Source organism: Trachymyrmex cornetzi, unplaced genomic scaffold, assembly GCF_001594075.2.
Source record: "Trachymyrmex cornetzi isolate Tcor2-1 unplaced genomic scaffold, Tcor1.1 scaffold227, whole genome shotgun sequence".
Lineage (NCBI taxonomy): Eukaryota > Metazoa > Arthropoda > Insecta > Hymenoptera > Formicidae > Trachymyrmex > Trachymyrmex cornetzi.
This window is the reverse complement of record NW_017296923.1, coordinates 1,772,332-1,791,269: the sequence shown is the minus strand read 5'-3', so window position 1 is coordinate 1,791,269 and position 18,938 is coordinate 1,772,332. Positions and strand designations below refer to the sequence as shown.

At 36.0% G+C, this 18,938-nt stretch overlaps 1 protein-coding gene across 1 annotated transcript in view; it reads right to left on the bottom strand.

Annotated features, from left to right (window-relative positions):
- kek5 (leucine-rich repeat, immunoglobulin-like domain-containing kekkon 5 protein) overlaps positions 1 to 18,938 on the bottom strand; it is a 273,744-nt gene that overhangs the window by 40,856 nt on the left and 213,950 nt on the right. Inside the window, exon 5 of the mRNA XM_018506571.1 lies at positions 18,663 to 18,735. The gene's annotated coding sequence lies outside the window, so the exon portion shown is untranslated. The remainder of the gene's footprint in view (positions 1 to 18,662; positions 18,736 to 18,938) is intronic.

Genomic DNA, 18,938 nt, shown 5'->3' with positions numbered 1-18,938 from the left:
ACACAATTATATATTTTATATTAAAATGTATAATTAATAATATATATTAATTCCCCGGAGATGACGTGGGTCTATTGAATCCACTAAATTATATCCATCCGGAGCTGATGGTAAGTCTATTAAACCTAATTATTTATATTCTCTCTTAAAAAAAAATCTCTTCAAAAAACAAAGATAAGACTGTTAATATTAAATAATAATGAAATTATTAAAAAGGACAAGTAAGAATCACTTGCAGAACTTATTGCGCAAAAAATAAAGAAGAAATTTACGACTAGGCTTTCATTACATCATAATAAATACGTTAAACATCATAATTAATAATATATTAAGACTTCTCATTAATGTGTGACATGTTTCGACTACATTTTCGAGCCATTTTTTCAAATCTCAAAAACGCATTAATGAGACAATATCTTTGCAAATCGGCTAAGCTAATTCAGTTCCAGAGTAACAGAAACTGTTTGCAAATGAAAAACTGCAAGGAAACCTTCTACATACGCTAATAAAACTTTTAAGTTAAACAAAGCGAATAAGAGGTAAAAGTAATTCACATCATTACTCCGACAAGAACTCACCAGATAGGGCCATTACTTTGTTTCGCACGAAGTAGTTAGCGCCCACACATAAAAAATTATTATTACAAGGGATCAAGAACAGAAAGTCAGAGTGAGTATATTTAAATAAATTAGAGTATAAAAACTTGGTTAAGATGAAGTGTTTAAAAAAAATTAAAAAAGAACGTTTACGTTGGTTCGCTACACTGAGAGAAGAATGTTTGGTATTTGTAGCTATAATTACATATCACTATAATTATGATTATTACTGTTATAATAATAATAACAGTAACTATGTATATAGTTATTAATTTAAACTATTTTATGATTATAACTAGACTGCGGAACTTTATGCAAAATACCTAACTGAATATTAACTATCGGATAGTTTTAGCAGTCAATCGTTGTTCGTTAAAGAGTTATTAAAGGGGGAAGTAAAAAGATTGAGATTGCCATCTGTAAATTTACAAAATTGCAAAATATGCATTTTATGCAAAACATTCAGTTAAGTATTTTGTATAAAGTTCCGCAGTCTAGTTATAACAACTATAATTATAGTCATTTTAGGTTGCCAACTATATACATTTGTTGCTAGAACTATATACATAGTTACTGCTATTATTATTATAGCAGTAATAATCATAATTATAGTGATATGTAATTATAGTTACAAATACCAAACATTTTTCTCTCAGTGTAGTAATGTGTTTCTGATTTTTAAAGATGGATCGAAAACGTAATCGAAATTGGAAATCTTAATGTACGTAATAATAATTGTAAAGTTTAATATATTTAATGTTATGTACCTAATTGAAGTCTTGTTATATTACATTTTTTATTTATATTTTACGCAACAAGTTTGATACAAACGATTCTTATACATCCTTTTTAATTTATTTTATTATTAAACCTCTTTTAGAAGAATATCAAACAATTTAATTGTCTTTATATGTTACATCTGCAAATCTGGATTATTCTAAAATATTCTTATATTAATTTTTTTTAACGTCAATCTGGTTCTTTGAAATTAATGAGTGCTTTTTAATTAACATAAATCGTACAGTTAATTAAATGGGTTTTACAGATCCAGGATCAGTCACTATGTTACAGATTTTATCTCCGGAGGATTAAATAAAGTAGCACATGACGAAATTATTTCTGAATGTGATATTACTAAAAATCACATCCCTTCGTTGTGATACCTGGACTTCTATTCACCGTAAGGAAAAGCATGATACTCGTGAAATACCTGAGCGTAAAAGAGCGGACAAAAAGGAAGTAAAAGTTTACTTGCACGATTACTATGACAATTTAGACTCATTCCGCGGTCTTGGCGCGAGGTGGTCTCTGTATGGCTTTCGCCGCATAATATCGTGGCATAGGTGCCATAGGTACGTGTTCCATGCGGGAAGGCGTATTTAGAGCCGCATTACATAGACAGTGGTCGGCGGCGGAGTGACGCGGCGTAATTGCCACGGCAATTACTGCCGACACATTTCACATGCGTGATGTAACAGCAATGCGTTGTTTCGCGGCGCGTTTCAAATTTTCGGTGTTGGCCGACACGCTTCAACTGCGAACGGATAAAAGCAACGACTGTGCGAAAAAGCGGTCACCGAGTGCGCCTGGTGTATTGCATACGTGCACATTAACACCTACGCGTTTGACCTTCCCGATTTTCTCGCGTCAAATAATTCGGAAATTGATCTAGATGGCTGTGCGGTAGGTATCGTAATGTCTACAGTTCCGACATTCCGACACGTAAAGTCTTTTAACCTCCCGGAGCTAAAATCTGTAATGCAATTAATACTGACGCTGCGTCTGTAGGAGCGATTTAATTAAAAGACACTAATTAGTTATTTCATCACGGAAAGGATGGTTTTGTTAAAGAATCTAAAAATTTAATTAGATACCGATATAAAAATAATTTCATAAAATAGATAACGCTTAATAGTTCTGCATAATTATTTGAATCTAATAAAATTATTTTTAAATTTGCATCTAGCTAAATTTTTAGATACTTCAACAAAACCATTTTTTTAATAATGGAATCAAAATGATATAACTAGTACAAAAAAAGAATGAGTACTAAATATATTTTAATAAGAATATTCTAAATTTGCAGGTATAATATAAAGGAAATCAATTTGACATTTTTGACAGTGATTTATAATCAAGTGAGTCCAATAGATCCACCATCAGCTCTGAAGAGTTAAACTTTTTGACAGATGTACGGCGGAATCGACGTCCAAAGCTAGCTAACTTGTGAGGTAATATATCGCTGAAAATCCTCCTTTTTTCCCTTTATCAAGGTGACATTCAATAAAGAAAGTTTTACATTTTGTGTCATAAAATGAAACGATAAACAGAAAAGTGGACGGTTTAGTGAGATTTAACGTATCGTTGAAATACCGTATCGTGAAATCTACGAATTACGATAATGCATTGTACCTACGGGCGTATCTATCGCAGATACGAGGTGAAGTAGGTGTAACCGCAGCAACATCTAGCACACCGGCCGAAATCCAGTGAAACACAACGAACGTTAGAAGCCGGAAATTACACGGTGTATCTTTTTCTGATTATAATTAATGGACTGGGTATCGCTAGTCGGCTTATATTAAACCGCCCCGCATCTTCCGGACGGCGGATATTTAGCCACCCACACTGCCGCGTCCAAGTTATTATTGTCGGGCGAGTAACGCGAGTAACCGCGCGCAGCTCAATCTATTTAACGGCACCCGAAATTTCGGCGCTATCTTGCCGGGTGTGTGTGTAGTCAAACGCACTCTCGTTCCTCTATCCAACGCCCGCGGAAACTAACTTGGCCTTACCGTCATTTCCGGTCGCTGGGCATAGTTGGTAATGTGAGGCGAAGCTTGTTGGGCTGTAATAACGCCAACTAATTGAGATGGATCTGTGGATTCTCGAGTTGGTTAGCCGACGAAAAACATTGCCGCAGGTTCGTACGTTTATTCCGGTGTGCACGTCCACATCACGTGTGCGTTCGTGTGCGTGTGCGTGCGTGTATGTGTGTGTGTGTGTGTTAAACAAGGATTACAATTGATAATGTATCACATGAATCCGACAGTCGATATCGCGCGTACGACTGCAAATAAAATCGTGAAATTCACGGGCTTACTGCTTATCACACATACCTCTACTGTAATAAAATATATTGTAATAAAATATCATTTCACAGACCTCAGTCAGCGTTCTAATTTTTACAGTTCCATGGATTCTGGTCTATCGACTAGATATCCGTACATCTCCGATAATTAGTGTCCGCGATTTATGAACGGATACAAAGCAATATGCTTGGTATATATAGCACGAGTAATATGATAATATGATAAAAGTATTTTGCGTCTCTCAGGCGTAAAATTTGACAAACTGATGACACATAATAATAATAAATTAAAAAATTATACTCTTTAAATTTCTTGAAGTGAAATTTCACTCGAAAAAATAGAGTGATTACCATATCGCTCAAATTGAAGTAACTTTTCAGTTAAATGAAATGAATTCTTCCTCTCTTTTTTGTGGAACGAATATTTTTACTCGTAATTAAAAAATGATCACTTACAATTGGAAACAGTATACACCAAGCAAGAAATTCGATAACACGAAGTAAGCGAGTCACACTACTCGTTATCTCAATGTTGCGTTTTGTCGACAATGCTTCTTTTAGAGATAAAATACTAACAAGATCAAATCTATGTATTATATCGACAATTTTTTTAGGATAAGATTCTTCATATTAAAGCTATTTTGATTGCTGTTTCATTTCAAAAACAAGTAAAACATTCAGTTAATTCATCCTTATGAAAAATGAAATGTCATTCCGAGTGACAGTATTTTCATTATCAATTGAAGTAGATTTAGTAGATTTTTAATTGTTTGAGATTTTACTTTAAAAAATTTAAGGAATATGAGATGTTATATAATAAAAGTCTTAGGCACATAAGATGAATAATGCAATAAAAAATCTCGAAGTACATCGAAGATATTAAAATGTCTCGCGAAAGCTTCCTTGAAAAACAAATGAACGTTCCATTGATCTTCTTATTAATCCCGATCACGGCCCGCTCTTCAATTTTATCTTCCTTTCTGTAAACTCGTTCGCTCTCATTTTTCTCGCGCTGCTCCCTTTTTCGGCGCTGTTTGCTTTCTGAACACGCACCCACATTTTCCCTCATCGAGCCATCATTACTTAGAACCAGTTATCAGCTCTGAACAGACGATATCTACTTCAAAATCTTTATAAATGGCGTAAAATCGATTGCCTATGTTTGCCACACGTTTATACATATACATGTATGTTGAAGATAGAAAAAGAACACTAGTTACTGCGCTATTGTTAGTCTATTTATATGATTTATAATTTGACAGATAAAAATCGAGGCAAAATTGTGTCTATTTTATGCATTGTGATATCCATGTGTGTTTTACACGAGTGTTTTGACATTTGTGTGCATTTTAATATTTCAAACGTTTTCTACAGCAAAATTATTATTAAAATCCTATTTTTAATTCTGTCGTAAATTATACATTGTTTAAAGTGACCTTTATATCAATTATCATATGTTTAATAAATATTTTAATATTATTTTTTATACGCCGGAAATAGCCAATACCTATAGCGTTAAAATTTATTTAACGTTGGTCGAGATTGCTTTATATCAATTATCATATGTTTAATAAATATTTTAGCATTGTTTTCTCCGTAAGCTGGACATAGCTAATACTTATAACGAAGCTTATGGTGTTGAAATTTATATAACATTGTCCAAGATTGTTTTATATATTTAATCGTTTGTTTAATAAATACATGTATTTTAATATTGCTTTTCAAAACCCGGAAATAGCCAATATCTACAGCGTTAAAATTTATTTAACGTTGTCCAAGATTGATAATAACCGAAATAATTGTTTTCTGTACATCAATTAGTTTTATGTAAATATAAATATGATTTCGTGCTATAAATCATTTACATATTGATGTAAATCGTATACATCAGGACAAAAGCGATTGATCAATATTGAAATATCTTCCAGGAATAGGTATGTGTAACATAACGAACGGTAATTTTTTATTAATTTTGATCGACAACGTTGGCACACTACGGCTCTAGCCATGTGTCGCCATTTATCATAATAATTTCGTTAAAAAATCTGTCATAGCTTTTGTTTTATTTTCATTAAAAAGGCGGCATGTTATAATTTATCTTGGAAGTCAGAATAGATACGGCAATGGCTGAGCTAAGTAACATTTCATTACGTACGTTATACATATATATTATTCATTTTACATTTAATAATCATTTTTATGAAGAAAGGCACACACATGTACGCATATATATATATATATATATATATATATATATATACACATGTGTGTGTGTGTGTGTGTGTGTGTGTGTGTGTGTGTGTGTGTGTGTATGCATGTATATATGTATATACACACACTACTGTCAGAAAGTTTAAGACCAAGCATTTTAAAGACTAAATTTTGTGTTCTTTTTATTTAAAATATATGCAAGTCCAATTTTATTTTTCACAGCATTATTATATGACCCTGAGGATATAATAATTAAGTAAAAAAACAATTCTTATTTAACGTATACTTGTTTTATTATTTTACCATAAATTATGTATTTTAAGATTATATCACATTGGTCCTAAACTTTCTGAGGGCGTATTTGTAGCGTATACTAAATTATGTTAATTACATAAAACTCAGTGAAGAAGAAAGCAATACAGATTTTATATATCATAATTAAATTGTATGTGTCACTGTATTTTAACATAATACAAAACCTATTTAATTTCTTATTTCCAATTTTCTATTTATTATTAACAATTTTTTTACAAATTAAGAAAGGTAAGGAATAAGCCACAGGAACAATAAACAGTGAATAGTGAAACTCACGACCGGACGAGATTATTGGTCATAAGCATGATCACGCATAATGAAGAGCATGTAATGTGACCCGATACTACGGTCAATTTTGCTGCCTTCGATTAAACTATGTCGCGGTCCACGTTTGACCAAACATCGTTAACAACCTATCGCTAACGTCGGAATATGGCAATCGTGCCGTAAGGACGCTTACAATAAGGAACCGTACAACAACGGGCGGATCTTATAGTGTAGCGACATAATCTCACGACAGATCGGGACTCGTGACCCAGTATACATTCACGATACCCCGCGTACACGCCGCAATCTTCGATAATCACCCTCAACCCACTTCGTACGTTCCTTGTTCTTTCCGCCGTAATAACGTCCACTTGAGAAAATTGCCGAGCATATTCGTCTACGACGGATATAGAAAACTCTGGGTTTCGTTCCGTGTCTCGTTTGCAGACACGGATATAACGACGCCACCTCGGCGCCGCTAATTTTGTGCCGTAAAATATATGCCTTGCGGAAAACGCTCTTGCTCTATCTTCAACGTCATCTTTTCCTGTCCAGGAACAGAGGTGTAGACGGGAATGACGTCGGGTGTAAACGCGTCAGAGAGTGGGGGGGGGGGGGGGGGGAGGGAGGGAGGGAGAGAGAGATTACATTTGCGAGATATCGTTTGCAAACTAAGTGAATCGATAGCGACGAACGCGTTAGCGGATCTTAAACATGCTAATGGCAAACTAAATGCGGTTCGCCACGTGTGTCCATGGATCGTCGGAAAATCTGATTGACGTGCATGCGTTGCACCTGCTTTGCGGTGACGCATGGGCTCGATGTAGCCGTTGCAGAGTGAAATGTCTATATGCGTTAATCTACACGTGACCACGCACACGTGATGCTGGCACTGGTTCGATAGGATTTTCTGTGGTTTACAAACCCTATTACGTAGATATCTTCGAATGAGAAAATTCGCATTATTCCTCTTGAAGATACAAATTATAGAGGTATGTATAAAAGATAGAGATAGAGAGAGATAAAGCGTTTATTACTGTTCCAGGGCAAACCCTCTAAGAACGTACAGGTGATCGAAAGAAAACAAAGAAAAATAACATAGAATATAAGAAAAATAATATAAATTGAAAAATAGCAAAAATAAATAAAATAGAGAGAAAGAGAGAGAGTTAGTAAAATTAATAAACTGTTGATGCAGCGATCAAATAACAGAGTAACGCAATACACAATGTGATCTTTTTTTAATATTATGTGTTGGTTTATGTGTTTCGATATTAATACAAAAAGAGCAAATATGCATGTAATATGATATTATGCAGTAACAGAAATATGGTATCATTTACTTATATCCAACCATCGTCATACACACGAAACGTTTAATTTGCGTTAGTGACTTAAGTAAAATCGCCTGAAGCGAGACGCATCTCTCGCACAAACCATGTAGAGAAAAGCACTATCTGTGCACGATACCAAATAACACGCATTTATCCTCGATATACACGGTGTAGCGCGGGATGTCTCTTTATTATAGCAGTTATGAATAGGAGCTAGAGAATGAGAGTGCAAATGGGAATGTAATGCGATGTGCCCCGCGTTGGCCCAGTAATTCGGGAAAAGTCGCCGGATGTACGCACACCATAGGTACCATCGTCGTCTCATGGCGATCGTTTCCGTCTCTTTACCTTATCATACGAATGTTAAAGTCCTTCATGTGAACCCTGCAGCCTTTCACAGCGCGATTATTAAATGCACGGAAGAGCATGGATCGCGGAAATACACGCTATGGGACGGATATTATCAGTTGTAATGTCGGCATATTCTCGGTTATAGCTGTAAAGTACGTGAGACATATGAAATACGATTTCCCGTATTTTAGACGCGAGAACGGTAATTCTGGCGGTACACAGAGGAGTGATGAAGTTAAATTAATCCGTAACCACCAGTCTAGATGAAATCCGAGATATAATATGGTTACTACGGTGAACTAAATTTCAACTTGATAAATAAACAATAGCATTATCGCTATTATCGTTAATTTCGAAAGGATCTGTATTTTCTGGATTTGCCGTCGGCCACTGTAAAAATATGCTGAAAGAAAAGTTTTTGGTATTTGTGACTATAATTGCATGGTAAAATATTATGGTCAAGAGCTCCATTATAATTATTTCTGCTGTGTTGATATAATAATATTATATTTAATAATATAATATAATAATATTATATTTATGTGAGTTATATATAAAAGAAAGAATTCCCTTATTTTCGAAGTGGATCTTGGGGGGCTCGATAATATTCATATGTAAAATCGTAAATATATTTTTCAGTTCTATATAAACTGCATTTTTTGTAATTAGTTCTTTGGAGTCAAATTGACGATTAAATGTTTTCATCTGATGATTAAATGTTTTCAGCTTCAGTTTATGATTGTATTCAAGTCTTATAACAAAATCGGCGTGCAGTTTATAGAACTGAGAAATGTATTTGCAAATTAAATATGAATGTTATATTAAGCACTAGTTGTAAGATCCACTTCGAAAATAAGATTCTTGCTTCAATTTAATTTATTCTTATTATATCAGTCTAAATTTAGTTTATAATTGTATTTATAGTTCTATATACGTACCAAAAGATATGATCGTTCCGAAATTGATATTACCTATATAGTCGTTTTCAAGGTATCATAGTAGTAAAACTATAAAACTGGAGTAACAATAATTATTTTATCACGTAATTATAGTCACAGATACCAAAAACTTTTCTCTTCAAGAATTCAATAAAAGTGAACAAAAGTTCTTGCAAGGTTTCTTTTTTTATTCACGTTTATTTAAATTACACTGAGAGAAGAGTTTTTGGTATTTTTGTGACTGTAATTGGTAAAATAATTCTATTCTATTTACAATCTCTTGTCTCTTTTTTTATTCACGTTTATTTAAGTTTCAACGAGTATTTGTCGACGTGAATCCATGATCGAAGAATGGCGTCTGTTTGTTGTTCAAGGGTTCGATTTCATCGTGGAAGGGGCCCATGGAAGCCAGCCATGAGATGAATGCAATGGCTATCGTTGAATCTACCGTGTATCTAACGATAAAGGCTACGTCTAATGAGAATGTGCACGCGCGTGCGCGCCAGTGAATTCATTACCCAAGTAGTGAAGATCGAAGAACCACATTGTTCGGTTTCCTTTCGGTGCATCTATTAATCCCGACGGTGGCGAACTTTCAGTAATTGAAACGGCGAGTTAACTTAGGCAGAGCTCCACAGATCTTTTACGCTGCGCTCGCTTTGTACTCGCCTTCCCCACCACAATCGTACGTGTGAAATAATAAAAACCGAGGATATGAAGTGTGTACTGCATCGATATAGCTAGCCTTCTCTTTCTTTCTCTTTACGCGAGGGTGCAACTCGATGGTGTTGGACGTATACGGCACCAAAGCCCAGCGTTCCTACAACCTAATGCTGCGGTGCATTCACGAGAATTCGCATCACATCCCCTTGTACATACTACTACGCCACGTCCCTGCATCGACCTCGCGTTCTCTTTAATACTCTTTTCGTGTCCCTCGGAATCGCCTCCCCCTCGTCGTCACCGCCGTCCCCATCGTCCGACCATTCTCTTCCCCTGAATGTGTTCCTACAGTCCGTGTACTTTCCAACCCATGGAGATCGCGTCGGTTGAGTACAATAGGCCCTCCCGACCGACCCTTCGCCCTCGTCATGGCTCACCCTCCAAGAACCCACGCCGTCGACGAAGCGTATACAGGCATACGTGCCGACACGCTGACGACACGTCTTGTCGGTACATCCGCCGATTAACAGGCGAACGAGCGGCGATCCTGGTTCAACAAGGATCCTGGTTCGATGGGTTTCGGTCGCTCGAAATCTTGCAAGGCTTTACAAAGATAGACCAAAAGAGAGAAGTAAGCTTTTTAAAATCCTTCGTGTTATCTCGAAACTACTTTGCACTATAAGTAACGGTGAATGTTCTACATTTTACATAGACAAAAATATAATTTTTGTAAAAAATTAATAGCGTTCCAAAATATCCTTCTTTCAACGATTATCATAAAAGGTAAAAGCAAGCACATGCAGTAAAAATAAGTTTATGAAGCATAAAGGTTTGATTATTCAACATTATTATTTAACTGATTGTTTAATTATTCAACACTGTTACTTAACTGATTATTACGAAATCTATTTAAAAAAAAAAGTTGTACAAGCTTCATGTTACACTGAGCGTGTTTTTTATTACATTAATACTGTGAGTCTTATAAGTTTTGCGATTGAGAATATAATTTTTATATTCTAATTTATTGCCGGCAAATTAAATTTTATATTATAACGAAATGACATGTTTTTATTCTGTGACTTCTTAATAATTTCAATTTTATAACGACTAATTTTTAGGCTCGTAGCCCTTTTTCGTTCTGTTCCTATTTAAAAAATTTAGATTTAATAGATCTAGGTAAAAAGTAGAGGAGAGAACGAAGAAACTGGTAAGAATTGCTAGTCGATCTAAATTCGTGAAAATTGAGATCGGCAATGTCAGACACATTTTGGAACACCTTCCCTCGAATGCAACCTACCGCAAACACGTCTCAAGGGAGGCAAAGATACACGACGTGCTTGACATAGATTGAATCGACAATGGTTTTGTAGCCGCTTGTCTTTTTAGATGCACAGTGATGTGACTGCAGTGGTGAAGAATTGCAAACATGCGGTCTGAGGCATGCCCGAATCTTAGCTTCTGTATTGAGAGAAAAATGTTTGGCGTTTGTGACTGTTAAATTGCATGGTAAAATAGTTATTGTTAAGAGTTCCACTTTTATAATGTTATAATATTAGTAGTAATATTTATAGTTCTACCAAAAAATATATGGTTGGCACCGAAAATGACAAAGTATAATCGCGACCATTTTATTTTTCTTAATGTGATAATCAAGAGTGTATTTATAAAATTTATAATATAAAATTAATAACATATAATTAAAAAGATTAGTCAATATAAAAGTTAAAATAATTCATAAATTAAATAGTAAGAAAAGGTTAAAATGATTCAGAGTCTTTGTATTCTTTATACGCTACACTGATTACCATTAATACTTTATACATTGAAATGGGTGAGAAAGATATAAAAGCACTGTTGCAATTATCGAACAATAGATACCGTTGAAGAATTAATAATTAAATACGCATTAAGAACCAGCTATTGAGAAGTCTGATTACATAGGGTGGCTTTTGAAATCTCTTCTTTAAGAAATGAATCGAAAACATGAGATTCGTTTGTATGTGTGCGTTGTTCGCTTTGTCTGGTTGATGTGAAAATAAGGGACGATAAATCGCTGCTCTTTCGGACGTGAAAGGAAAGCGTAAGAGGTGCTCGTCGTGTTCACGCTGACGGAAACGTCGAGTGAGGCGCCGAGCGACGATTAATTCAGCTTCGTTGGCTCAGAAAAGTGGTCTCGTTCGCGCGAAACTGGCGAAGATCGCGATCAATTGGGCACTTTACGTCACTTATTATTGGCGCGGATACAGCGTGGAACGCGCTATTATATAGCTCGTAATAATACTTTCAATGCGCTTTGCTGGCCTTATCATATTTTATAAGGGCAGCCCGATCGTTTCTCACGTATACGGTCGATAAATTATCGTGTTGTTGAATCGTAGTTACATTTATTAATTTTTCACGAGGCACTTATGTGAATGTTCAAAGGTCTTTAATCAGTCGTCTAATAACAGAATATTGTAATAGGAAATGCGAGCTTGTACATCGCGCACGGAATCTGTGACATAACAAATAATGATTTTGCAGAAGTTAATAAAGTACAATTTTGCTACCATGCGTTATTTATCTAACTTTTTCGCGCGAGCTACACCCGTTAGCTAATTAAGTAATTTATGAGTGCCCAGAGACCGTCGGAACGTCGTACATTCGCAGAGCCGCTTTAATTTAAATAGATTAATTTCTATCCGAATCCGGAATACACAAATTTTACATTTCGGCATTTTCCATTAATGGCTCATTTGGCTCGTTTAAATCGTGTATCGAGCAATGTTTTATTGTCGTTTTGACATAAACCGATGCAAGTACTTATACGTACCGATGTACCAACTGCGACCAGCCACGACCGAAAGCCCAGCTGTAGCCTTGCGCGTTTCAGGATTTTTCCCCGATTGTGTTTACCTCGCACGTCTGTCTTATACACGTAGAATAATTTATACAATGACACGAATATTTACCTTTTTACATAGAAAGTGTCTTTTACAGAAATTAAAATAAAAATTAGTTTGCATTCTTTGCACGCGTTTTTTGTACGCTACAGGGTTGTTAGCAAAATAGAAAAAAAGGTTTCCCTAACTATTCTCTGACTAAATCTGAAAAGAATACTGAATAAAAAGCAAAGCAAAAAATATGAAAACTTTTAAATTATAGAAACAAAAAGTATAATAAAAAACAAATGAATACAATAAAAAATGAGTACAATAAAAAATGACAAAATAAAGAAAAACTTTTATCGTATCGTTTAAAGTATTTTTAACGCAAAATCTTCAATCTTGAAACTCACTTCTGAAAGAAGAGTAGTTATCTTTTTGTTTATTTCAGCGATCTCTTTTCAGACATAAATCTGAGCTTCTTGATTTTTAATTTATTTATTTCATCAAATTTTTGTTCTGCACATTAATTAAAATTTAATCTTCTCACTAAAACACTATATGTTCTAATGGTCCTAAGTAGACATTGTTTATCTTGATCCTACATAATTTCGAAACATCTCATAATAAATCCATTCGAGTTTAGAAAATGTATAATTACTGAAATATTGTAAACATGTTACAATGCTTTCTAGAAAAATTAAAAAAATTCTATAACTTTTATAATTTAATAATATTTAAAGAAGTAAAGTTCAAACCTAGAATTGATATTACAATAATTTATAATTTTAGAGTAATAAATTTCTAGATTTCCCAATTTTTCCCTGACAACTAACAATTTACATTCTCATCACGTTAGGGGATTATTCCATGCTATTTTAATCAAGTTGATCGTTTCATAATTTCTAAAAATTTGAGAATGTTATCGCTTACTTACGAGTTAAAATTAAAAAAAAATTTTTTGTTTGATCGCAGTAACCATTTTAAATCAATAGCGTACAGTAATTTATACGTTATAAATTATGCGTTACAAATTATACATTAAGCGACCAACCTGATTGAAATAGCATAGAATGATTCTATTATATATATATATATATATATTTATTCTTGCTTTCTATCATAGACTTATCGCACTATCGCACAGTACGACTAAACCGAGAGATCCAATCATCCGTGACAGCTATTGTAAATTACTTCCTGAAAATGGACTTGAAGTACATGCACGTCTTCTACTCACGTGTCAATCATCTCATGATCCTTTCAAAGCTCCTTATTCCCCCTTCTATATATTCTTCAAGGTGAGTAATCGTACCGTACGTTCTATCCTTTCTCGGACACGTTTCGCGTTTTTCGTTCGGTAATCGTACCAGGTAAAGCATGTAGATAGGCAGGTATTCCTACTGCCATACTAGTGGACCGCTGCACTGGTACGCGAGCAAAACCACATGGCCTTATCTGGACCATAACGCTTCGCATATATCGTGTCGCGAGCCACCGGTTTTCCCTCCCTTCCTCTCCCGCTTCGAAACTTTCGCGGTTGCGAATGCAATATAAGCTGGATCCGCCGTGTGATTCTGCCAGGTCACGAAAACGCATACATTCTCAGTGTGCGGGGGTGGCACACAGCTGTGCGCATATCATGTCTATGCGATACCCTCGATCGCATGCCATGCCGCACCGCGCTACGCCATTGGCAATGCACTTCCCATTGTCGATGGCGGCCCGTTCGAGCATCGAACCGCGATAGAGCGGCCTCTTTTCCACCTTGGTGGCGTCGTGGATATTAAGGTCAACGCGAGCGATCGCACAGGAAGCGATGGACCGATTTTCCGCATAATTTCGCATGATATTACCGCAACGCGGAGCCGCGGATTGTCCGATGTACCCACGAATTTTCGAGCGTATCCGCGTCTTTCCCCGTTCCTCAAACTTCCCATTAACGAGTTATATGATCATTACAAAGTCCGTGTGCTGTTCGAATATAATATGAAACGGACCGGATTGCGATAAAAAATCTACCTTTCAGATATAGATAGAGAAAAATTCGACGATAATAGCAAACTCGCAGGAAAATCATTAGGGCTTCGCTATGATGTTTGAAAGACTGTCTGTTCAGAACAAAAAAAGTACATACTTTTATGCATTTCGAATAATTTCAATTAACTGTAGTTAAATAATTTAACGAAATGTTTTTACTTCTGGACAGGTTAAATTTCAAATTAATCAAACGACATGCAGAAATACATCAAACCATTAATTTGAAATTTAATTGTGTATTTGAACATAAACCGAGTTACTAATACCACTGCCGGATTATTTGAAAACGGCCTGAAAATATGAAATACCTATTATTTCCATGTTCATATTACAATTTCAAGTTAATTGAATTATCGATACGATCGGAAGCATGTAAATAATTGATGAACATGGTAACATGAGGAGTATTTTCATTTATCGACATTAAAAATGCATTCGTATCATCTCCGTAATTTCTCGGGAACCTAATTTCTCGGTTATCTCGCACAGGATAAAGGATAAAGGATAAAGAAAAAGCCGCGGTACCGGATGTTCCGGAAAACGCGAGTGAGCCGCGTAGAGTTACGGCACCTCCCACGAGCACGACGAGGAGAGATCTTCTCCGAAGTAGCGACCGTGACAAGTGGCGCGACGAAACTCCGGCGTCGTGTCGATACAATATGGTTACATTTCCGTCGCGTCCCCGCGACGCGACGGCCGTACATCCCTTTAAATCCACTTTTACGGCGTCGAGGGACGGTGCGTGAGATCCGTCAAGATGACGGACATCCTTTAAATTCGCCGGAAAAGCTGCGGGGCGGGCACAGACGACTCCCCGAGGATACCGAATGTACCTCCAACGAAATGAAATTCTGGTCGGCGTGCTCTCGCTCTCCCGCTCTCCCGTTCTCTCGTCCGACCATATAAATCGACCGGGATGTAGACGACGGGCGGCAATAGGTACGTAGGCGCACCTACATGCCGAAGTAAATGGAGAAAGCGACCGTTCCAGCCAAGACGATCGAGAGACGTAATTGGCATCGTGCAAACCTAGAGTGGTCTTGATTCAAGATCCCAATACCGTGCCCTTCTCCCTTAATTGCACAACGCCGAAATCGGACGCGCGCCAGGAATAATTGAAATCACACGAGAGAGCCGGTTATTCTCGCTGTTTAACCATGTTTACGCGACATCAGATCCATTTCGACACAGGCGAAACGTACATCGAATTTCGCCAGATTCAACTCTCCAGAGCTATTGGATCCATTCAATTATAAATCTATTTGTCAAAAGTGTCAAACAATCCAATTTTCTTTATGCTATATTATTATATCTCTAAATCTCTGTGGATTATTTTTATTAACATACACTTAATATTTATTCTTTTCTGTACGAATTATGTCATTTTAGTTTCTTGAAATTAGTTTATGTCTTTTTTAACCATAGAAGACTATTGTGATATTATACAGTTCGCGCAATTAATGCCTTCCAACCCTGTTTTGTTATTGCGTGTTACTTTTTCGGTTATTTTTGCATTCATGGGCGAAATACGCGAGTTTCTCCAATTTTTATAGGCTGGTTTAATTCGTTCGACTATGGCCATGAACGTGAAAACGACCGATGAAAGTAAACGCGATGCCTCACCAGTGGATGTGGTATCATAGATTTGGAAGGCATTAATTGCGCGAACTGTACGTTGCTACCAATATGTAAAAAATATGTACATGAAAATAAGCCACTCTTAATAAATGGAACACAAGTGTTTCACACATTTTACATTTTTAATGACGAAATACTTATAATCTAAATTTTTGTAAACACGAATAATCTAATTATTAACTTAAAAGGAAAGAAAAAATAAGCACAATATTAAATTTAACCTTTAAATGATATAGTCTAATCCAATTTTATGTGTGTGTGTGTGTGTGTGTGTGTGTGTGTATATTTCATACATTTAAATAAAATAATAACACAAAAGAATACACACAAAAGTGCTTAAAAATTGATATCATTTATCGCACTGTCTGTTATAATACTACCAGATCAAGACTGATATATTAAAAAAAAAACGGATAAAATTAAGTTAGTTTCCGCTTATCCTAGTTTTCAGTATAGAGGATTGGATCTCGTAATACCATTGAAAGCATAGATTAGTGCTCAATGATCTCGCTATACGCAAAATTTACGTATCCATATAGCACTCTAGTGTTAATTAATATAAATTAAATGGATCTCACATAGCCAGCATATCAGTAACTATGTTACTGATTTTACTATTAGCTCTGGAGGGTTAAAATCAGTTAATATTGGCATTGATATGCATGTGACCTTACGCCCGTAGCAAATTATTACAGCAAGCGGTGCGTGCGTTCGTTTATTTGACGATTTCTATACTCACTCTCCTTTCTTTTGTCTCTCCCTCCCTTCTCTCTTTCTCTCGGTAATTTTGAATTATTAAAATCGCCTACCCCCAATTAAAAATTTTTCTATTCCTATTATTCTATACGCATAATATTCTGCATCAGATATTAGCGAAGTATTTAGTTCTGAATCACGTAGTGATCATTACAATGGAAATTTCGTGAAAATTAGATATCGAAGAGATGTGCCGCACAATAGTTCGCCAATGCGTACTAAACGTGAAATATTAAATACACAATAATGAATAGAGAGTTACTTTGCGAGATAATCCGTATGTCATTTCAACTAATCTCGATTTTCGTGATTACTGGACCGTAGAGTCGATAGCGCTATTTCAAATTAATTACATTTGCCGCGTATATTATATAATTACTATACATATTATTAAATCACAATTAGTGTATAATCATTATTATTGTTACCGACATATTTAATCACATTAACTAATCCGCAACTTTTTTTTATGTCGGAAATTTATACAAATCTATGCGTATAAAGATGTAACTCGTGCGATCAAAGTTATATTCATCAAAGTTATATTTTATATACGAGATTTATATTAATGCAATTGCTTCGTAAAAATTACAATCCTAAACGAAACGAGATAAAGAAACAAATAAAGACTGTATTATATTCGTATTTCCGATACCTCGTTATAGAAACAGCATTCATAACCTGAGAATACAAAAGCAGTGGTTGAGGTATGAACTTTGACTACCAGATAATGTTCTACATTTCGACCTCGATATCCGATATACGAAGCGCGTATAATGGGAGCACACGTATCGAAATGAAAAAGGGGGCAGCAGTGCGCGTGTTAATTAATTGGCTCGGCTAAATGGCAGCATCTCGTTCGCGTATTTACCTGTATATGCGTCAATAGATAAACCGGAAGCACCGGCAATCGAGTCAATCACCGAGAGTAAAACCACGCGCGGATTTATTCGTCCTCTTCGCTTCTAGCCGCGCATCCGCGTAAAGTTAACCGCGGGCCGCTCGCAAAACCATGATAAATTGAATTTCAATTGCGAAAAGCGTATATGCGTGTCCCCGAAATGTAAATCTGGGACCGTGAGAAGCTTACCGCAGGGTGGATAAGTGAGTGAGCGCTCGATGGTCCACTTTCATGTGTATCGTCATCTCCTAGATTAGAGTTCATCAGAGCGGAGATCAAAGTGCAGCGAGCTTATTTATGATGCACATTCAATTACATTTTAACAATTGTCGGCGTACAATGCCGCGTATAAATAGAGGGATTCTTCTTGTGCGTATCCACGACAGAAGGATACAAATTTCGAAACTGAAATTCTGAAATTTCGTCACCGTGCATCCTCTCTCTTCCACGCGTAGTATTTCACGGAAACGCTCACGTCGTCAACAGCATGCCGCTACGACAAACTCGTTATAGTATTAAGTACCCTCGGGAAATCTTTCTTTCGTGCCGCGTGCTTAACGAACGTTCTTAATGGAATTACCGCATTTGCGCCGCGCGGCGCAAGAATTTGCGGTTCGTTGCCCGTGGCATGTTAAGTGGCAGGCCGGCAATTGAATTTGAAGTCGCCGAGCCTGGGTCAGTTTATCGCGCTGCTTACCTACGTGTCGAACTGGGATAACTTCTCCTGGGCTACATGGACGGTGTGATCATGTCTCTCAGCGGTCGGCATTCTGAAATTAAACGTTGAATTGATCATTAATCACTGGTACACGTTCGCATCGATTATATTAACCTTCTGCCGGCAATTTGAATTTTAACTATTCCGTCAATAATAGTGGTCTTCGTAAAATAGAACAAATTTGTTATTGTTCCGGATTATATAAAAATTGGAAAAAGTTCTATACTTGTCAAAACTGTAACGAATTTTTGCTAT